We start from the raw sequence: 20,040 nt of genomic DNA, 5'->3' as shown, positions 1-20,040 counted from the left end.
CATCTTTTGTTTATACCACTTCACACCTTGGGTGGCAAGTGGCAAGCTTGCCGATTCTTTAACATTTTGTCTGTTTTTTACGAGGCCAAGTTGCTAGCTTGATGCTCAGCACAGATGGAAAGCATGCAAGGATTTGAACCCAGGACCATTCCCCTTGAAGTCCGGTTCCTGTTGCCACTGCATCACCAGCTAGCCATCATCTTTGAGAGGAAAGGAACTAATGAAGTTTTGTGTTGAAAACCTATGCATCGGTTTGACTGAAATGTTGACAATTCCTTTGCTCTCAAAGATGCTTCCCAACCTTCTCAGTTCTTCCAGCAGATTGTTTGCTACTGCATCCAAAATACCTTGCTTACTATAATACGCTGTCAGACAGGGAAGCAGCAAGCTTTCCTTATCTGGTGCTGTTTGTGGAATGATCGGAGACAGGACTCCTATCACCAACGCTTTGCATGCAGTCACTGGAAAAGATTGAACAAGTCAAATAAATGGTGTCTTCTCCAGAACACTTTCATCTTATGGATGCTCTCTTACTTCTTCTCTGAAAGCCTTCTGGAAGAAAAAAATTTGTCAACGGCATGGTGTATAGCTTCAGGATTTTGCTTCATTTGTACATGGATAACACCCAAAGTAGCAGTCAAAATGAAAAACACTATCACAAGATGGTTGCCAAGTGACAGCTCCGTGATCACTAGTAGAGAGTTAATGTCTCGCCCAGTCGCCTTGCAACGAGATGGAAACTGGAGAGAGTGGGCCGTGTGTCACTTGCTGTGTCCTGTGAATTTACAGCTGCTCATTAAACCCACAGAGATTGGTGAGTTGGTAACCAAGGCAACAAATGTTTTGCCAGGCAACACACCTTTGTACCTTTGAAAGTGCCTCTGAAAGCTGCACAGGCCTATCTTCACATGATCATGAATAATTAATTTTTAAATTCAACATATCACAATTGGAGGCAGTAGACCTGATCTCAGTTTGCGTGACTAAAAGAAAAGAATTATATTTATGCCAAAAATGAACGTTAAACGTTAGCCCTTGTTAATTATGACTATTCATCCAGGAGGTGCTAACCCATGCTCAGAGCTTTATTTTGCTAAAAAGTTTTCAACTGAAGAATTGTTTGGAGTTATTTCTAACTGAAGCTGAATTCCCAGTTTTTATATACACTCCGCTCCCCACCTAAAATTATCCTCCAAAGATAAAATAATCATAAAAAAATCCTAAAGTAAAGCCAGGGCTTAGGATACTGCAGAGAGGAAAAATTTGAGCCCGTTCAGAGCAGACACCAGCCTCTGTAGGTGTAATGAGCAGAGAGTGACATATGGCCCACTCCTTCTGGCGTCCATTTTATTGCGCGGCAACAGTGTGCGTGTTTAGTGTGTAGAATTCAGACCAAAATGGCTCCTTTCTCACTTGCTTCTACCTGTGTTGGTGTAAAGCTCCAATTAGTGAAATTCTATTGGCATTGAAAGTGAATCCAGCCTAGGGTTTGAATTCTGTTTGAAATATAGCCATATCGATAGCCACGGTCTGGCAGAATCAGAAGAGTTCCAGTGCATGTACAACCTTGCTGGTTTTTCTCATCATCAGCGACAGAGTGAACAAGACCATATGGCATAGGAGCAGAATTAGGCTTCTTAGCCCATGGAGCCTGCTCCACCATTCCATTACGGCTGAATAATTATCCCTCTCAACACCATTCTTCTGCCTTCTCCCTGTAGCACTTAACATCTTTATTAATCAAGGACATATCAAGCTCTGCTTTAAATATACCCAAAAACATGGCCTCCACAACTGTCTGTGATAATGAATTTGATAGGTTCATCACTCTCTAGATTAAGAAGTTCTTCATCATCTCTATTCTAAAGGGATGTCTTTGTACTCTGAGTCTGTGCCCTCTGTTCTTAGATTCTCTCACTATTGGAAATACTTTCTCTACATCCACTCGATTCTAGGTCTTTCAATATGCAGTATTCTTCAATAAGATCCCCCCCTTATTCTTCTAAACTCGAGCGAGAAGGGGCCTAGAGTCATCAAACACACCAAATATGTTAACACTTTAATTTCCAGAATCATTTTTGTGAACCTCCTCTGGGCCATTTCCAATACCAGCACATCCTTTCTTAGAGATGGGGCACAAAACCGCACACATGCTCCAAATGTGCTCTGACTAATGTCTTATAAAGCCTCAGAAAACTAGAAGGGCTAATTAAGTCCATCAGATTCTTTTAGCGTAATCTAGAAAGGTACTTAAAAGGAAAAGGGAATGTAAGAATATGCTGATAGGATTACAGATAAAGTGAGCTGGATGCCCATGTGGAGCAGCATCAGGGTGGATTTGTTGGGCTGAAAGGCTTATTTCTGTGCTGTAACGTTCTGCAGATAGTTGTGTGTAAATAGTATGAAAAGTGGTGGCGCAGAAGTGAATTAAGAAGCATATTGACATAGAAAGAGAAAGAAATACATGGTGAGAAGAAGAGTGGAAAAATGTGCACTCACAGACAGGCGCACACACACACACAGTGAAATTCATGTCAATAAGAGAAGGACAGGCAAGCATACATTTGGTACGGTAGTGTAATGGTTAGCACAACACTTTACAGTACCAGTGATCCTGGTTCAATTCCAACTGCTGCCTGTAAGGAGTTTGTACATTCTCACAGCGACCACTTGGATTTCTTCTGGGTGCTCTGGTTTGCTCCTACAATCCAAAGACGTACAGGTTGGTGGGTTAATTGGTTATTGTATATTGTCCTTGATTAGTCTTGGATTATATTAGGGTTGCTGGGCAGCATGGCTTGAAGGACCGGAAGGGCCTATTCCACACTCTATCTAAATAAATAAAAATAGGAAACAATTACACAATCTTACACACATGCACGGATATGCACCACAGAGCAAGGATCATAAAAATCACACACCTACACAGAAAAAATATCGACATGCACATACACACACAGAGACAGACACAGACGAGAATCATCAATATCAGTAAGGCATACACATAGAGACACTAACCTGTACAATAAAACATACACACACATAAGAAACATAACTGCTCACATCTTGAGGGAGTGAATAACACAGAGAAGTAAGCATAAGTATTATGATAAAAATGAAAGAAACACAAATGAAATGGAGACAGCCACAGAGAAAAACACATTCTCAGGGTCAATCAGAACATTGCAGAGACACACACGTGCTTTCCAAAAGGTGGTAGTGAAAGAGTTTACACATTAAAACAATTTTAGACAAAATCTGTTGTGCTTTCTAATAAATCTAACTGCATTGCACTGTTGATATAAACTTGACCAACTCCTTGCCAGAGGTTTGTGTGTAAAACAAAAATTGCCTCCCTGAGCAGAGGAAAGAAACATAGACTCTCCGGCTAACTCAACTCATTTCTCCAACACCCATTCTGATATTCCACAATTTTTATGTGAAAGTAGTGGAATGTATGGAAATGCAAATAAACAGTAATTAATAATAAATAATAATTAGCAGAATTGAGCAGGACACCAATAATGAGGATTTTGAAACGTCCCTCTCTCCCCTTTTCTCCCATAACCTATCGATGTTTAAAATCTTTGTTTGGAGTTAGATATTCACTACTTCAGTGTCTACTTGGCTCATCCATCATTTGAGCCTCACTGCAGTCCTGCATTGTGAGGCAGAGTGCCTCAAATCTGAATCCCTTCAAGGGTTCAGAGACCTCCATCACCCCTCCAGCCTCAAAACCTTCTGTGATCTCTATTATCCTTAATAATGGCCCCTTGCACATTCCAAATTTTCATTAGTTTCAAAACAGTCACTGGACATTTGACTGCCTGAGCTCATAAACTCCTGAAATCCTTTAACTCCTCCACCTCTCTCCTCCATTAGCTCAGGAACCGCCTGGTGAAAGAATTAGTCACTTTTTATGACAGCGATGTTCAATTTTTACCTAATAACTCTGAGGATATATTTCCAGTTTAAAGCTGTTTTGTAGATGCATGTGTGCATGTCTTTGTGATAAACACAAGAGATTCTGCAGATGCTGGAAATCCAGAGCAATGCATTCAAAACACTGGAGGAACTCAGCAGGTCAGGCACCATCTATGAAGAGGAATAAACAGTCAACATATATCAGGATCCTGATGAAGGGTCTCAGCTGGGAACATTGAGTGTTTACTCCTCTCCCCCAGCATTCTGTGTGTGTTGCTCTATATAGAGTATAAGTGATTTTTGTCACAAAGTAAATAAAACAGCATCACCATCATATCCAAAAAATGTTTTGTATTTATTGATTGATTGAAGTACAGCATGAAGTGGCCTTTCAAGTCACTCCACCCAGCAACCTACTGAGCTAACCCTAGCCTTATCACGGGACAATTTACAATGACCAATTAACCTACTAACCAGTAACGTTTTTGGACTGCAGGAAGGAACTGGAGCAGCCGGAGGAAACGCATGTGTTGACGGGGAGAATGTATAAACTCCTTACAGGCAGTGGAGGGAAATGAACCCTGATCTCCTGTACTGTAAAGTATTATACTAACCACTACACTACCCTGTCACCTCACAATCCATTCTCAGTGCAGATGACCATTATCTCTGTGAATATCTGTCTCTTTTAATTTTTATTCACTAGTAGGATTCTTCCCAGGCACCCATTCACATCAAGCTGGCCTGAAACAAAAGTGCCTTGGTATTTTCTCAAATGTTTCAGCTCACAAAAGGTGAGGAGTTTGCCTTTTATTCGGTACAGACATCCAGCAAATAAAAAGCAACATTAGAGCAGAGGGGCCTGGCACGGGGATGGTTAAGTGAGTGCGTCATCGGTGCAGGAATATTGCCTCTCTGGTTGCCAGGTGTTGAAGTGCTTCATCCTTTTTTATCACTTTCCTTCCTCTGAGAAGCCAGAAATCTGAGCCCTGAGGTGCATCTTTCCTTAATCACGGACTGCTTGGTATTCACAGAATCGCACCAGACCAGGGCAGCCAGGATAACTGGCTGGTTTATTGATGGGTGCAGGCTTATTATTGGAGGTAGCACTGACACAGTCACGGGCAAACGGGATGCATTCAGTTCAAGCCCCACCACTACACTACAGGAATTAGAATTTTGTTTATTTGAAAGTACTGTAATATTAAAAACAAAATGCTAGAATTAGCAAGAAGTGGCAGGTTGTTTTGTAGGTGAGTGATAGAAACTGGATCCGGGGGGAATTAGCAGGAACAGAGTGATGGAGCTTATACAGAATGGAAACAGGCCCTTTGGCCCAACTTCCCCATACTAACCAAGATGCCTTTTGAGCTATTCCCAGTGGCCTGCATTTAGCTCATATTCCTATAATCCTATTCTATCTTAAATGTCTTTTAAACATTGTAGTTTTACCTGTCTCTACCACTGGAAGCTTGTATGTCAAGAGAATTTTTTTAAAAATGGGATTAATGTAGATGGAATCTCTTGTGTTAATGTAAATGGAAGCTTGATGCTTGGTGTAGACTTAGAATGCTGTGTTCCCATTCTGTATGACTCTATGAGTAACTTAAAAGAGGTATACTTCAAGTGGTGGATGGTTGGGTTGAGTTGCTCTCCAATCTTTTGGCAATTTCCTTGCAAACTTTTCATCACCATGCAAGAAGACATTGTGAGCGTGCTGTTGATTGTGGAGTCTCCCCTGAATGCTTGGCCTTTATATACTATTCAAATAGCTGACTGGATGTCTTTTCAGAAACTCGATTGTGATGTGGGGATGAAATCTCATCACTGATCGGCTGTGTAGTGAACTTCGTGTGTTGTGGTCTGGAATTTTGCCTGTATTGGCTCATAAATAAGACCAAGGTCTGTGTGTTTGTTTACAGAATTGTTCGCGGAAAACCACACTTCTAAGAAGAAGGGAATAATGATTGGGAAAAGGGGATGGAGTGGGAATCACCAGAGAGACACTCTGTATTGATCAATAAACCAATTGTATGAAATCAAATAACCTGACCTGTTGTCTCAGGGCTGGGTAGGTCTGCACCTACGCCACCCCCCCCCCCCCACCCTCCGCACACCCCTGGCACTCCTTCTCTACCACCTGCCCTACCCTGCTCCTGCAGCGCTCCACCCTCACCATTTCCAACATCCTCTGATCATACCAGGTTTATAAACTCGCTCTCTGCTCCACATTGACAAATACAGTACTGTGCAAAAGTCACAGGCACCCCAGCTATATGGGGTGCAAAAGCCTTAGACTTGTGCACAGTGTACACACAGAGGTAATGCAAACATCCTTCCTTGTTCTGATTAGGTGTGACCCCAGTTCCACACCAATACAATTATGGTAATGTGTAAGAATTTAAATGTCATAGGTTTGGAAGGCATGTTAAACACACATATATTATACACAAACACATATATATTATACACATTGAAGTAATGTTATTTGGGGAAGCTATGGTCCAAGGTCCCCTCTTGTGAATGCTCTTGAATAGAGCCGAACTTACATTTTGCTCAGTCAAAAGAATCTCACTATGTTGTATCTGAGAATGAGCAAGAAATGATGGGTTATTGTCATTGGAAGAAAGCATTTTCTGAATTAGCCTTGATGACGGTCAAGGTTGAATACCTATCCAAATATACAAAATAAATCAGATCTTGAAGACAACTACTAGCTGTCAATCTGTATTTTGTCAAGTTCATGTCTTCAAGCAGACAAAGGGAGATAAAAGAAACTTGTAGGCATTCATACCTCGATTGATCGTCATAAAGCATGGAGCGAGAAACAGCCATCCGACATAGCATTTATGATCAACCAAAGTAAAGTCCAACAACTGTTGGAAGTCTGTAACTTATCGGAGAAAGGTCATTGACCTGATATGTTAACTTTTGTTTCTCTCTCCACTGATGCTTCCTGTCTCATTGAGGGTTTTCATATTTATATTCTACCCGATGATACATTCCAGCTCCCCAGTTTAAACCTTATATTCACCATGTACAGTTCACTCTGTCCTGGAGATTATTCCTCAAAATGCCAAATGCAGTAAGATTTCCTACCATTATTTCTCATCCAGCATTTAAACCACTTCCCAAGCCTATATTTAATCTATCTATATTTGATTCCATCCAAACTACTTAGCTCCTAAATCTAGCCAGCCTCAATTCTAAACCACCCTCTTATTCCGTTTCAAGGTGGGATAAGATGTAGGGCACCACGGTAGTATAGCAGTTAGCGAGATGCTTTTACAGCTTGGGGGAATCCAGAATTCAGAGTTCAATGCCAGCGCCATCTCTAAGGAGTTTACATGTTCTCCCCATGACCGTGTGAGTTTCCTCTGGGTGCTCTGGTTTCCTCCCACAGTCCAAAGTCGTACCATTTAGTAGGTTAATTGATCACAGTAAATTATCCTGTGAATAGGGAGGTGTTAAATAGGTGGGATGCTGGGTGTCTTCTGTTCTGTGCTGAATCTCTTAAAAAAGATGCAAAAAGCAATAAGCCTACTACATCATTTCTCTCCCAGCACTTAAACCACTTCCTAAGCCTATATATAATTAACCTACATCAGATTCTATCCAAATTATTTAGTTCCTAAATCTAGCCGGCCTCAATTCTAAACCACCCTCTTATTCCTTTTCATGCCAGGGTATAATCTATTTGATATAAGTTATGTCTAGCCCATTTAGTTGGTTGAGGAAATATGTAGAAGGAAAACACTCACAGATTTCCAAAGGAATTCAGCCCAAATTTTGGAGAATAAATCCAGCCTCCATCTCCATTATTCCCTTCCCATCCCCACCAAATTTCTTGTCCCAGGAGTAAAACATAGAAATTTAGAAATTTCAGAAAAGGGATGCTTTGGGGTTTGGTATTGATTCAGTCAGAGATTGTCCATGCATTCTTCTGTCAGCAGAATAATAAGTATCCTGCTCCATAAAAACACTCCTGTTCTACTGAAGGACTGAACAGTTAAACATTTCTCTCTCCTTGATTACTGCCTGACTTGCGGACTACCTCTCACAATTTCTGTTACAGGTAGACTTACACTGCACTTAGTTCTTTCAAAGACCTTTTATTACCTTGCAGACCACTTTACAGATTGTAGAAGAGAACGAAGCTCAGCTCTACAGCCAACATCTTCAGAAAAGTCACAATTGGATCCTCCTTTGTTACAATGCGTAAAATGTTTTCCCACAATTTCCCGATTACCTGTACAACTTCACTATACATTTTGAAACTGATGTTGATCGAAAGAAAACAGGAACAAGTATGTGGGCTGTATATTTATTTATTTATTGAAATAAAGCTGCACGGTCCAGCAACCCTGATTTAACCCTAGTCTAATCACAGGACAATTTACAATGACCAATTAACCTACCAACCGGTTTGTCTTGGGCTGTGGGAGGAAACTGGAACACCTGAAGAAAACCCACGTGGTCATAGGGAGAATGTACAAACTCCTTATAGACAGCAGTGGTATACTTTCCCCTTCATGACACCAGAGATCCTGAGATCAATTCAGACTCAGCACAGCTTAGTTGTTGAGCCTTGGCTCTATACATATATATATATATATATAGAGCTAGGGTGCCTAAGACTTTTGCACAGTACTGTACTTGTCAGCGTGAAGTACAGAGTGAGTTTGTAAATCTGGTGGGAGCAGACAATGCCGGGAATGGTGAGGGTGGAGTGCCACGGGAGGGGTTTGGGACAGATGGCAGAGCAGGATATGCCAGGGATGGGAGGAGTGATGGCGCAGGTGCAGACATACCCTGCCCTGAGACACCAGGCAAGGTCGCTTGATTCCTAACAATTGGTTTATTGATTATTCCAGAATGTCTTTCTAGTGCTTCCTGCCCCCTTCACTCTCCCTTCCCTTTTTCCCAACCACGATTCCCCTCTCCTTGCCCCCTTCCCACTCTCAGTCCACAATAGAGACCCATATCAGAATCACGTTTATCATCATTCACATATGCCATAAAATTTGCATTTTTTGTGGCTGTAATACAATGCAATACATAAAACTACTAGAGTACTCTGCAAAATTCATAGGCACCCTAGCTATATGTATGTGCCTAAGACTTTTGCACAGTACTGTATTTGATTCACGTCTTTGTTAACCTGGTTTGAGTTAACCTTCAGCTCTTTTCACTGATTCTCCTCATTTGCAATAGGGGAGATATATAGATCATGAGTTTAAAAAAACAAATAGAAGTAGGAGATCATAGGCAAGGCTGCAGCCAAATCCGTTAACAATATAATCTTTCCCAGACAGAAAATATTTCCTTAATTAGAAATATGACATGCGCTCATACACAAGAAGGCCAAGAGGCATTAGAGCTGTGACTGAGGTTACCTAGAAACCAAGCAATGATAATTACAGCTCAAAGAGAAGAAAATGGCAAAATATATTCAGACTAACCTTTACAGAGAGCATCTAGGGACCTCCTCTTAGCTGCATGCAGTCAGCTCTTCGAGCCTGTGAGCTTTGGAGGAGAGACATCTGGTTATAGTGGAACCAAACAGACTGAATTAACAAAGGTTGGAAGGGAACATGACAAATAAAACATTCAGAGAGAAAAGAAGAGAGACTTAGGCAAAAAGAGACAGACAAAAGGGAATTAAAAAAAAACAAACATAGAAGGATTAAAAAAGAGACAGGAAAATACACACAATCCAAAGAAAAAACAAGAAACAACGACAGTTCAAAGGCTCCGAATAAAAGAGGAACCAAAAACTAAACAAGATCAGGGATGTTATTTAAAAAAAACACTGATATGGTTACCCTGGAAACTAATTAAAAAACAATTACCACAATTCTGCAATGTTTAACCAGATTTCAGCAATTTTAACTCTTTAAGAGCAAATGGAATAACCCTGCCTGTGAGGAATAGTGGGGCAGGGAGAAAGGACAGATTATGAAGAGGATGATTACGAGGCTTCTAGAATAATGGTTCTTACATTTGCGGTACATTTGGTCAGGATAGCACAATTTACTTTGTTATTAAACAAAATTAATTCAGCTGCTGATTAGTACTGTGTCATTCCATTTCTTCCTCTGTTTCAGAATGCATAGGCCATCCTTTTTGTCCTGCTCTGCTCTGAAGTGTAGCCAAACTCTACTTTTAATGCTTGATGCCTAAACCACCCTTGTATTCACATGCCTTAGTGCTGAGTTACAAAGACATTTTTTTTCACTGGACCTCTTTGGAGTTCTTAGCTCCATTTAGTTGCTAAAACTACACTTAGTGGCTACTCTATTAAGTACCTCCTGTTACCTAATAAAGTGGACACTGAGTGCATGTTCATGGTCTTCTGCAGCTGTAGCCCATCCACTTAAAGGTTGGTGTGCTGTGTGCTCAGAGATGCTCTTCTGCTCACCACTGTTGTAATGTGTGGTTATTTGAGTTACTGTCGCCTTCCTGTCAGCTTGAACCAGTTTGGCCACTCCCCTTTGACTCTCTCATTAACGGGGACTGACTGCCACTCACAGGATTTTTTTTGTTTCTTTTTTGCACCATTCTTTGTAAACTTTAGAATCTGCTGTGTGAGAAAATCCCAGAAGATCATCAGTTTCTGAGATACTCAAACCACCCTGACTGGCACCATCAATCACTCCATGGTCAAAGTCATTTAGGTCACTTTTCTTCCCTATTCTGATGTTTGGCTGAACAACAAATGAACCTCTTGACTATGTCTGAATGCTCATATACATTGATTTGCTGCCATATGATATGAGCTGGTGTACCTAATAAAGTGGCCACAGAGTGTATTTGAGACTTACTTCTGGCACAGTAGGAATCAAAGGAATGGTGAAATGGTTATATTGAGAACCAGTTATGGCAATATTGAATGACCGCACAGAACCCACTATGTTTTTATGTATACATTTAATCTCTGTTGGTCTGACACAGGGATAGTACCCCTGAAGAAAAAGGGTATTTGCCCCCATTATATTTGTAAACGATTTCCATCGATATGAGGATGTAACAGGACAGAGACAATAAAACTCACCCAATAGTCTGTAGTTTGAATGAAAAGGTGTACACAGTGGAGAGTGAAGAGCTGGAGAGTGGATATGGAGAACTGCCATCTTTGATAGCCAGCTTGATGGAAATACCTTTAAAAGATTTAAATTTGATGTTGTCCAAATGGACGTACTTTCAAGGACTCTTCATCTCTTGTTCTTGATATTTATTGCTTATTCATTTATCATTTTTATTGCTATTTTTGTATTTTCATCGTTTTTTTGCGCATTGATTGTTGTCCATCCTGTTGGGAGCAATCTTGCATTGATTCTATTGTGTTTCTTGTAATTACTGTGATAGCTCACAAGAAAATGAATCTCAGAGTTGTATATGGTGACCTATATGTACTTTGATAATAAATTTACCTTGAACTTTGAGTTTTGAAATGCTGATCATCTGAAAGATACTCGGAAAAGTACAGTTCTGCACACTTCGTTACCTTACCCCTTTCTAAGAGCAAACTACCTACTCATTTATTTTCTCACAACAGTATTCTTGGTACATTTCTTCCTTTGCACAGGAGTTTTCTCCGTATGCAAGAAGTAGGAGTCAGGAATCTCTCTTTCTCTCTCTCCCCTTTTACTCTTGTTCCGATCAAAAGAAACACACATAGTCCCTGACTTTATGTCTTGATGAGGGGTCTCGGCTTGAAATGTCAACTGTTTATTCTTCTCCCTATTGCTGCCTGATCTGTTGAGTTCTTCCGGCTTTTTGTGTGTACAACCCCACTCCCTTTTCATTTCCTTCTCTCCCAAAATCACTGAATTGCATCCAAAAATTAGGCATAGGCCTCATGGAGACAGTGGACCTGCTATAAAAGTGAAATCCTGTCAGCAGAGTGGTCGATGCTCACATGAATAGCTCAGATTTTCTTTGCTGTGTTGTGGGCAATTTCACTTTTTCATTTATAAGTGGGACTGTTTTTTATCAGTTACCTCCTCATTAAGGATTGCTATTCACAATGACTTTAATTCTGTCATAAAAACATTATAATGGTAAAAATTAATGAAAGTAGAAACTACAATTAAATAAAACAAAGTTTCTGGGGAGAGGCCAATAACTAGTCAGAGTTACTGTACCCTGTAGGAGTATTAATCAAACACCTCAACATGATATCAAAATATGTGTGTACCTGATGAGCAACAATCTCACAAATAAAAAGATTTCATTAAACAATAGATTCCTGTTAACAATGACAAGAGAACATTAATGGCTGCAGATTTCAGTTTAAAAACAAAATTGCAATGGACCGAGGTAATTTTCTGGCTGAGTAAATTTACTAAAACATGTCCCGATATCCACCTAGCAAGGGTTTATACAATAATGATTGTATAACTGAGAGCAATTTATATTGCTCTTGATTTTAAAAATGCACAGTAACACAATTAATGTAAGATTCTGCTTGTGTAATTCCTTCTCTACAGAGCAATAGGAACTGAAATGAAACACTAAAATGTCCATTTTGAATGGTATGGCTTAGCGTAATGAAAGGTGCAAAGAGTTGCAGCTGGGATGAAAATTAAAAGTCAACTGTGAAGGAAATAAGTGATAGAGAAAAATCTTTCTTTGTTGGCTGGGTGTCTTTTTAATAGAAAACCTACTGTAGTCTCCAAATGAAGTGATTCAGGAATCCATAAGGGCAAATTTCCAAGATGAAGCACTGACTCTTTATACAATGGGATTCACATTGAAAATCTGTATGCAGGTTGCCGGTGCCAGAGTTTAAACAGCCACATGGTACAGGTTATTAGCTCGGAGTGCTCGTAAGATTCAAACTGCTTAGGCCAAGCACATTCACGCTCTGTTGAAAAGTAAAGTTTGGTGCCTTCACTCCAGCTGTTCTTTTTGTACTTTAGTATGGTGGTTACAAATATTAATGCAAGTACCAAGCCAGTACCGTGATTTTTAACCTGCATCTTTGAATTAAAAGCCCAGAAGCATTAAGTACAAAAAAAGTGATACGGATTCAAGCCAATAACCTCACTTAGCAGGATTGCTGGTCACAGCTACTTCCTTTAACAGTACAAGGCAGATGCCATGATGTTTGCTGTTGGGTGGCATGGTAGCATAGTGGTTAGCTCGGTAGCATAGTGGTTAGCACAACGTTTTACAAAAATAGGGTTCAGTTCCCGCTGCTGCCTGTAAGGAGCTTGTACGTTCTCCCACGTTGTACTGCACAGGTTTCCTCCAGGTGTTCCAGTTTCCTCCCACAGTCCCAAGACATACCAGTTGGTAGGTTAATTGGTCATTGTAAATTTTCAAGTAATTAGGCTCAGATTAAATCAGGAGATTGCCGGGCAGCACAACTTGAAGGGCCAGAAAGACCTATTCCTCACTGTATCTCAATAAATAAATAAATGACTCTTGTTGAGTGAGGTCCTGCATTGAAATAGAACCTGATGTTGTTGTTAGAAGTAAAATTCAATTAATTTAGGATCAGCCTAAATTAGATGGTAGCAGATTGTGGTCAGCTGTTTCTAAGTTAAAGACCAACTCCGTAACTTGAATGCTCAATCCGTATTAACATTGAGTTTAGGACAGAGATGTAATGCATTACCAGTGATTTGGTTTTGATCATTTTAATTCAAGTAGATTCCAAGGATTCTAAGGCACAAAGAACATGGTTCAATGAACATTCTTCTCTCATTAAGAATAACTAACACCTTAGTTTGTACTCATAGCTTCTGTTTATGGTACTTAGCTGACAAGTTATTTGCTACCTTGCGTATATATCAACAGTTCCTGCCCAGTAATTCTTTGTTTGTGATCATCCTGACAAACTCTAATTTCAGTCTTTGGCAACATAAGCTGAATTTCCTCTTTGTAGTATACCAGGCTTGAATAAAGTTCATAACTAAAACTGGTATGATCATTAGCCGCTGCAGCAGACAACTTGAAAACAGTAAGGGTGAATGGACTGAAAGCACAAAATGAGGAAATGCATTTGAGGTCCAGGTATCACAAGACTGAAGATGAAGAGAGAGCATGAGTTGCAAGCACCAGACAAAAAAATAAGAGGAACAGAAATTATTCCCCATGTGTTTAGAAGTTCCTACAGATCCAGCCACATCAATGCATTAGTGATCCAGTAAAGATGGGAGGGTTATCTCTTCCAATGCCAATAATATCAACAATATAACCTGATTGAGCCATAGGTATCATATTAATCATTAAACCACTACTGTATTTGGTTCCCATCCTGTAAACTTTAAGAATCTTGTGGATCACAACAGAAGTAACTAAACCCATTAATCACAAATTAAACTTCTAGTGAAATTTAAACAAACGTAGATTGATTCCAGTTTTTTCTTGTATCGTTGATCTCCTCTCTTGTCTTGGCTGTTGATTTACCCATCTGATTTTACTCTCCTTTGAAAGGTGCCTCTATTTCAACCAATTTAGCTCTCTCAGTCTATCCTTCTTACAGTCTTTTTAAACCAGGGATACTACCCAATACTTGTTCATCTCTGATGTACTGTACTTCTGTCGTAACTTTCTTTTTCTTTATTTGCTGATGACTTATCCATACAACTGCCATCTGAACGTCTCATTATTTGTGATAAGAATAAACATTCTGTTTTATTCCAACCCAAACATACCCATAAATACAAGAGATTCTGCAAATGTTGGAAATCCAGAGCAACACCCACAAAATGCAGAAGGTACTCAACAACCAGGCAACATCTATTGTTAAAAACACAAAATGCTGGCAGAACTCAGCAGGCCAGACAGCATCTACAGGAGGAGGTAGTGATGACGTTTCGGGCCGAAACCCTATTGTTGTTCCTTTTCACGCCCTGTGGTGCATCAGGCGGCATTTTTACTGCTTCCTTAGCATTTGACTGTGTTTTCTGAGGCCGAGTTGCTAACTCTATGCTAAGCCAAGCACGGATGGAAAGCACGCAAAGGGCTGGCCAGATTTGAACTTGGGACCATTTGCTTCAAATCTAGTGCGTATGCCAGTACACCACAGGCTGGCTTTGGACAGCATCTATATAGGGGAATAGTTGATGTTTTATACTCATTGAACATACTTATGCCTTTAAGCTTTCCATTTATTGTCATCACAGCATGATAGCATCATGATTATTATTCTAGGGGCTTAGAGAGTTATTTTATAAATTGCCATGATATTCCAAATATTTCCAATTAACCTCATACTATGCATTGAATCATCGGCCTAAAAATGATCTACATTTCAATAGTGTAATAAAATTTTCAGATTAGTGTACTACCAGGTGTCCTATGTCAAATTATATTTTACACCCTATCACTTATAAAGAAAATGTATAATTTTATCCATGTTTATTATGTGGTCAGACACAGCTCATTGTTAAACTGAGGCCATCCATAGTTACTTGGGTAATATTCCCATATCTGACTCCGATGGTGTAAATCCAGTGGTCCGAAGTCCATTGTAGTACCAAGTCAATACAATGCTGTTGAGGATGCTGCTTTTGCATGTGATGTTAAACTCTGAGGTTGGTGTAAAAGATCTAATGGCTTTAATTTGAGGCATTGTGTCGAAGTTCTCCCATTTGACAAGCCAATGTCATACAACATTACCCAAAGTAAAAAAAAACTAATCACAATGTTGCTACTTGGAATTTAATCTATGTAAAGTGGCTGCCACGTTTAGAAGGTTACCTGAATTACAAGATCACATACAATACAATGACTGTACTTCAAAACTGCCACAACAGCTGCAAGTACATTAAAGTGTCTCAAAGTCATGAAAAAAGCTGCATAAATATAAGTTTTCTTGTAACAACTACACTCAGCAGCCATTTTATTAGGTACACCTGTCCACCTGCTCATTATTGCAAATATCTATTCAGCCACTCATGTGGCAGCAACTCAATGCATAAAAGCATGCAAGCATGGTCAAGAGCTTCAGTTGTTGTTCAGACCAAACGTCAGAATGGGGAAGAAATGTGATCTAATGGACTCTGACTGTGGAATGATTGTTGGTGCCTGATGGGGCAGTTTGAGTATCTCAACAACTGCTGATCTACTTTTTTTTCTAACAAAACAGTCTCCAGAATTTACAGAGAATGGCAAAAAAAAAAACGAACAAAAAATCCAGTGAGTGGCAGTCAGTTCTGTGGGCAAAATGCCTTGCTAATAAGAGAGGTCAGAGGAAAATATTCAGATTGGTTCAAGCTGACAGGAAGGTGACAGTAACTCAAATAACCACATGTTACAACAATATAGTGTGGAAAAGCATCTCTGAACACACAATACATCAAATATTGAAGTGGATGCGGTACTGTAGCAGAAAGGCACAAACATAAACTCTGAAGCCACTTTATTAGGTACAGGAGGTACCTAATAAAGTGGCCACTGGGTGTATAACACTACTCAGAGGCTAGTGAAACTGTCTGACAACTGTTATTGATTTTTAACCTAGTTGATATATAAATCACTTGGTATGTGGGAATATAATCACATCCTGATTAAGGTAATCTATTCTTCCTAATCACATTCTGCAAATGCAGTTTTAATTGAGTCACATGATACTTTTATTACAATGCAGAAATGCTAATGCAATCTTCAAAGAGTTAATTGTTAACAAAATGCTGGCTGTTTTCAAAGCACAAACGGAGTCCAATTCATTTAGAAGCAGCTCTATTCTGAGGTTCTGCCTGGGGCATTAACACGATGGGTGCTTTAGAAGAACAAATATGGTTACCAGGGTTATACTCTTGAAATGTTATAGATTCGCTGTCGTTGTTGTCAACTACAGAACTGACATGCCTCAAACTGCACATGTAAAGGGCATGTAATTGGATTTCAGTAGGAATTATTTCTGATAGAACGTGGCAGATTCTGCTGTAACCCGTAGCTTCTCCAGTAGGTCATCAGTAGGATAATTCTGATCCTGGTGATGCCGAACAGCTGGATACTGGGAATAAAGAATTGGATAAATGGGAATTATACTTTGGGGTAGAAATCCAGATGAAGGATTACCAGTAATGTTCAAGAGAGGAAAAGATAGGACAAATTGTGAAGCGGTGATTTTTGTAAAATATCAAAAGTTTAGAAAATGTGTAGTTTGAAAAATCTGGATAATGAGGAAAAGTGTCTGGGGAATAGAATTTGGTTTTATCTTGTTACTAGGTAGAATGATAAATCTTGCATTAGAAATCAAACAGGAATTTCAGGTGAGCAGCCACTATTGTGAACTAAAGAGTGAGGGCAATAAAATTCAGGATAACACTAGTGATCAGCTACAAGAAAATTATTGAGAGTAACACAGACAAATGCTGGAGGAACTCAGGTCAGGCAGCATCTATGCAAAGGAATATATGTTGACGTTTCGGACCGAGACCTTTCATCTGGGAATTATTTATTTCCGTGCTCTGGGCTATAGCGAACTGCTAGGAACGGGCTGCACTGGCCGCTGTATAAATAAGTGCCTGACGGTTGCACGGTTGGTTACAGAATTGGCCGAAGAATAAACAGAATTGAGAGGTAGCACTGAACACGTGGCAGGGTGTACAGCTGGGGCGCTGTCCCTCTCTCAGTGCTGAAACGAAGGACAATCTTCACCTCTCAATCAGTACTCAACGCGAGAATGAAACAGGTGCTCAGTCAAAACCCAAAATACCCTGAGCCTCAGATCCATTGAGAGCTGTTAAGCATAGCGAGAGGAAGAACATAGCAATTCGTATGTTCGTGTAAAAATTCTAATCCTTGATGTCCAGTCAATGGCGTCTCACATTTTTGATTTTACTTGGTTTTTGTCTTAAGTCGCTCTGTTTGATTTTGTGCATATTGAGGCCAAAGGATAAGGGTTATAGAACCCCGCTGAGAAGATCCAGGTTCTCCTAGTAAACCACTGAAGATATGAAAATGTTAGAGAAATACACAGATCTACAGTTAAATCCATTAGGTACTTTCACCTTTTACAAGACTCTAAATTTGGGGTTGAGCTGACGAGTGAATGGACCTGGATCTGCTAATGTACGAAATTTGCAAATTACACTTTTTAATCCAATACACTCTCAGGAGTTTCGATATGCAGCGAGATTAATGTTAGAGATGTGTGGGATTTACCAGTAATACTAACCTGATGGTCAATGTATACAGTTCCTGGATTATCCATGAAATTAGTATAATGTCATCAAAAAAGAAAGCATAGTTGTAAGTTTAAAGGAAAAGCAATAAATACCCCCCCCCCCCACACACACACACACACAACTGCGTAGTAGATCGTGTACACACAAAGACGCGACAGTGGCAGACAGACTGAGAGGCAGGCAGACACGATGGCAGATATTCAGGGAAGGATTCAAAACAAAACACCCAGGAGAGGAGCAGACAGAGATCAGGTGAGACACACGCGGACACCGAGATCCAGAGATTCATAGATACCGATGCAGAAAGGGGGGAAGAAAACCGAGGTCACGCTCAAAGCAGCGAGGAACACGCAGAACTAGACATCGGGAGCAAGAAGCACGACGGAGAGACGCCGTAGTCCGTAAAGTGGAGGCACGATGACAAATTCAAACTGGACACTGAGCACCATTTATTAAACTAATTGAGCGGTTTGTTTTTCATTTAAAAGAGGGCAGAAATACTTGCATTTGAGACAGCCGTCTCTCCCAAATCAGCCAGAAGTTCTGAATGTGAAGGCGAGGAATTGGTAGGGATGCGGTCAACTGCAGCTTCTCGCACGTCCAGTCTTTCACCGCCAGATCCGAAACTTTAACTCGGAAATGCTTACGTTGTTCTGTACCTACGCGTCACCTGCCACCACACCCCTCATACACTCTCCTAACTCGTGAGCCCCGGATATTTTAACGTTGTCCGCTCAACTCCCCCGCGCCTCTCCATTTTAGGATTGAAATGTCGCAGCATTGTTAGTACAAAAAAAAAACGAAGAGATAAGCCAGTGATGCATCGGCATCAAAATATTCACAACCCTTCCTCTTCTTCCTTGACCTCTCTTCACAACATTTTCACCGACACTTCTTTGGGACTTCACGTCTACGATGTTAATGATATTTCTCAGAAATTGGGATGAAGTTTAAACAGCTCAGTGCGTTCCGAACACCTGTTGAGCGCCTGAGACCGCTTCAGGGACACTGGACAATCTGAACCAACTGGGCGAAAGTAATGCGCGCCGATTCGTCAACTTAACGGGTCATTTAAGATAAAACAAAAATCTTAAAATGTTATTCTTTAAGTAACAACCGATCCTTCATTTTAATACACTTCATGTGCCCCACCCTTCTATGTAGAATATCAATTCGACAATAGAAGTGGTGGACACAATGAAAAGCCTGTATGGGAAATTGAGTCAAATAATTATTTGCTAAAGCCAGTTTACTGTTGGAAGACAATTAGCTGGCCTGAAAGTTTGAATTGTAAATCCGCTCTACAAATGTATTGCTCAAATAAGTTAAAAGATAAAAGGAGATACATTTTAAGACGGAACATCTCATCCATTTAGATTCTCCATGAATGCATTTGATAAATACACAGTTAATATAATTAGTACCATATTACCCCAATAACATGCCTTCCCCAAGATCCATCCCTTTCTTACCTTGCTGGGAGTAATGGTTAATTCTATTTTTTTTTTTTTGCAACTCACCCTCCAGCCGCGGGGCCAGGTCTGTTCATGCTTGTGAGTCTGACTGAGACACTGTTGTTGACAGGAAACTGGAATCGAGCCCCTGCATCACAGGAGCGCTGGCTTCTGCCCAGCCTGGTTCCCTGCTCGTCTTTATTAGCAGTGACAGAAGCAATCAGCCAGGAGTACTGGGCGGGAGACCAGAGCCTCTCTTATATGTTAGGCTGGAACAATAGGCAGGACATTTTTTTTCCCTTCTTTCTCCCCTCCCCTCTCACTCACCCTCCCCCAGCATCTACCCCCCCCCCCCCCACCAGCCTTCTCTGTCACTCTCCTTTCTCGCTCTTTCTCTTCTTCTCCTGCCCCCTCTTCCATCCCTCACCTTTGGCCAGGGGCTGTCTGCTGAAACCACTCTTCCTCCCTGTCAACCCACAGGTGGCCTGTCAATTATGCGGGAGTTCATGGCG

The 20,040-nt window shown here is 40.4% G+C and overlaps 1 long non-coding RNA gene across 1 annotated transcript in view; it reads right to left on the bottom strand.

Moving 5' to 3' along the window:
- LOC140718746 (uncharacterized) overlaps nucleotides 1-19,741 on the bottom strand; it is a 39,351-nt gene extending 19,610 nt beyond the window's left edge. Inside the window, exons 1-2 of the long non-coding RNA XR_012096777.1 lie at nucleotides 19,595-19,741; nucleotides 9,387-9,450 (exon numbers count right to left, since the gene is read on the bottom strand). This is a non-coding gene — a long non-coding RNA (uncharacterized lncRNA). The remainder of the gene's footprint in view (nucleotides 1-9,386; nucleotides 9,451-19,594) is intronic.
- Between the last annotated feature and the right edge of the window lie 299 nt (nucleotides 19,742-20,040).

The sequence above is a fragment of the Hemitrygon akajei genome, chromosome 30 (genome assembly GCF_048418815.1).
Source record: "Hemitrygon akajei chromosome 30, sHemAka1.3, whole genome shotgun sequence".
Lineage (NCBI taxonomy): Eukaryota > Metazoa > Chordata > Chondrichthyes > Myliobatiformes > Dasyatidae > Hemitrygon > Hemitrygon akajei.
The sequence above is the reverse complement of the archived record's forward strand: the minus strand, read 5'-3'. Positions and strand labels throughout refer to the sequence as shown.